A 3485-nucleotide genomic window follows, 5' to 3' on the forward strand; every position below is an offset into this window, starting at 1 on the left:
GGCAAGAACAAGTATTTACACAATCATGAGGTAAGTGCTCTTTCTGCAAGGATATCAATTATATTCATTTTTCTGGATTTCAATCTTGAAGTGATCAGCATTTTGTGTAGAAAATTAGAATGTAACGCATAATTATCATCATATGGTTCAGCAATGATTATTCCAGGCTAGGCGCCTTAAGGAAAAGCTACGGAATGAAGAATCTGGTTTGTTAGATGATACAATCTCAAGGCGTTTTGTGGACTCAAAACTTATGTTGTGGCCTCAACAGTTCTGCATTTAGAGGAGTCACCTGTCATGGAACAAATTGGGAATTTTCTGATGAAAGGGCAAGGAGATTACATGAATCTTCTTCCTTTAATTCATAGCACTATCTTGTCTTTATGCTATTGAAAGATGCAGCATGTTCATGGTGCTTCAGTTTTGAACAGGTAAATTATAATAAACAAGACAAGATTGCAGTACTTCTATATTATTCTCAGCATGAATACCTTGTAAATTGTCTAGTGGAGAGAAGTTGTAATTAAGTAATTAATAATTTGCAATGAAGGTATTATAATTATAAGGTATTCAAATAAATAATATTCATGCCATACTACATTATAAAAAATATTTTTTTTACCACAAAATATGAGATATTAATTTGTGACCGAATTTAGTCACCGTATTTTTTTATCCGTGACAAATTTATTATTGAAATTTATGGTCACAAATTCCTCAGATTTTAAAATTCTCAACTTCTCTCCTCTTCCAAAATTAAAAATTCTTGACCAAATTTGGTCACAAACGCATTTTATTATGTGTTTTTTATTGTAGTAGAACTTTTTCAATCACGTAGCGTGTGTTAAGGATACTTCTGACAGCAATCATGATAGCAATAATTCTGAAAGTAAACGCAGCCGTAACAGCATTTATCATGGCAGCAATAATTCCAGCAGTAATCATGGTAGTAGCAGCTGCAAGTCTCAGCCTGCAGTTTCAGCAAGATTTCAAGCAATCAATCCAAAGAATCCTAGCACTAATGCCATGATCATTCAAGCAAAATCACAGGAGATTCCAATCATTCCAGCAAGATCACTCTGACAGTAATCACAGCATCAATAACGTGAACTGCAATTATATTTTCTAGCACGTGACAAGCTCATCATCCTTCCAATCAACCATAATTGTAATCTCAAGTAAATGCTAAGAGAATCACAATATTTACATCATGAATAAGATCAATATATGTATATATATCAGCTTATAGATAATATCGCAAAAATATACTTTACAGGAAACTTAAGGCACAAATGTGTTGTTTCTATTATGTATTAGCGTATTTGTGATAAATATTTACTTGTTTATCATCGATTTTTCAGTGATAAAATAATTGTTTTTTTTAGTGGCAAGTAAATGACTATGGACTGACAAGGTAAATTCATTTATTGCATGGTAAAAAAATAATATATTTTTTAGTAATTTAATTAATATAATTAAAGTACAATTTCAACAATGAAAAGTGCCTTGTCACTTTAGAAAAAAACAAATCAGTATTTCCTTTAAAAATTAAAAAACAAATTCTTAAGTGATTACGAACTAAAAAGCATTTACAAAATCTTGCTTCTTTCGATAGTCCTTGAGGTTCTCCTTAATTATCGTTATCGACAGTAGTATTTTTTCATCCTCTTGATACCTTCTTCTATAAGACTCGTTTCTTTTCATTGTGAAAGATGAAATTAAAAAAGAGAGGGTTGTAATGTAAAACAGGGGGGAAACATGTGGCCATTTTTAAAGTTGATAGAAAACTGCTTTTTGACCCATCTATTTTCTGTTATTCTCCAATTCTATTCCTTTCACTTTTAGAATTATAGTTTTGATTTAATTTTTATTTTATCTTTTAATCACTAAGTTTTGGGAGATAAGAGAAAAAATCATTAAAAAATAACAAGGAAAAGAAAAATTTGTCAGCTGGCTACATTTTGATAACAAAAAAGATTGATTTTAATGTTAGCAAATTTTATTTGATGAGCAAATGTCTACCAAAGTATTTTTAAGCTTTTGTTCTGCTGAAAAGGTACATTAGAGTTGCTAAAGATTTTCTTGAGGTTTGATTTTATGTTTTTTAGATCTATTTATGGTTGTTTTGAATTAAAAATTTGATTTATTACCATGTTAAAGATATGTACTAAAAAAAATAAAAGTTACAAAATATTTTTTAGACCAACGAAACTTTGGCCTAATTTTCCAACCACCTTTCCGGTGGTTTGAGTTAGGGCAAGTAGAAAATAGGGTCCATAAATAACTCTTTTTCCTTTTATTTATCTTTTAATTTTTTTTTAATTTTATTATTTTGTTGTCTAATTTTATAAAATTAAATTTTAAATTATTGTTGAAAGATAAAACTACATAAGAACTGGTCACAATGTAAAACACGAGAAAAACACATGAAGTCTCAAAGTCGAAAAAAAAATGCTTTTGAACCCACCTATTTTTCTTTCTACTACTCAATTCATTTTGCTTTTTGAAATTTTAGTTTTAGTTAAAAAATTTATTTTGTTATTTTTTTTGTCCTTATATTCGAGAGAGGAGAAAAAATTATTAGGTGAGCATATTTCACCAACAAAAGATTGATTTTATAGTTTACATGTTTCATTTAATGAGATGAGTTCTGATAAGATGTTTTTAAATTTTTAACTTGCTTGAAAAGGTAAATTAAAATTGAGAAAAAATTATTTTTTGTTTTAATTTTTAAACTGATTTATTAAGGTTTAGTGTTGAGAGATTATTTTATTGACATGATAATAACATTTATTGGTATTTTTAAGTGAAAATAAGTTGAAAAAAGATTTTTTAAATCCAAAAAATTTTAAAATTAGTTTTCCAACCACCTATCCAATATTTAAAAATTGAGAAAGTAGAAAACGCATCATTGTTTTTATTTTTTTAAGAAAAAAGGCCAAAAAAAATTTTATTTATCAAATTGATTTATGTAATTAAAAACATAAGTCAATTGTTCTGCTCCCAATTAAAAAAAAAATAAAGTTAAAAAACACCTTCAAAATATTTGCATTTCTTTTTTAAAAAATTATTTTTTATCCCAACCCCCAACCCCCAGTGTAGCACAGCACGGATAAACAAGCTGGTCTGGACTAAACTAGTACATAGAAAAAACTTTCACGTGCATTAAGGAGTGACAGAAAGGTTTCCACGGATCGTTCATGTTAAGCAGTTGGAGAGGTCATCTTCAAAATTTTATGATCCCTGTTAAGCAGTTGCTAGGAAGTTTGTTTAAACCGGTGAAATGGACTCTCGTAGTCATGTGATACGGGCTTGATGGACTTGTCCAACGAGTGGATCACGTGCAGACCTTTCTTTAGTGTACAAGGGCCCATGGCCCAAGGCCCAAGAACAGAAAAACAGAAGTAATCACAGTATCTGAAAAGATACCATGGAACTCCCGGCGTCTTTGCTTCTCGTAATTGAGGGATGCTGGTACAGTACTT

General features: G+C 29.6%; 1 long non-coding RNA gene across 1 annotated transcript; it reads left to right on the forward strand.

The window, feature by feature from the left end:
- Nucleotides 1–484, forward strand: LOC105120225 (uncharacterized). The gene is made up of 2 exons (XR_841275.1): nt 1–30; nt 167–484. It is a non-coding gene; the product is annotated as an uncharacterized LOC105120225 (long non-coding RNA).
- The last annotated feature ends 3001 nt before the right edge of the window (nt 485–3485 follow it).

The sequence above is a fragment of the Populus euphratica genome, unplaced genomic scaffold (assembly GCF_000495115.2).
Source record: "Populus euphratica unplaced genomic scaffold, PopEup_1.0 scaffold5632.1, whole genome shotgun sequence".
NCBI classification, from domain to species: domain Eukaryota; kingdom Viridiplantae; phylum Streptophyta; class Magnoliopsida; order Malpighiales; family Salicaceae; genus Populus; species Populus euphratica.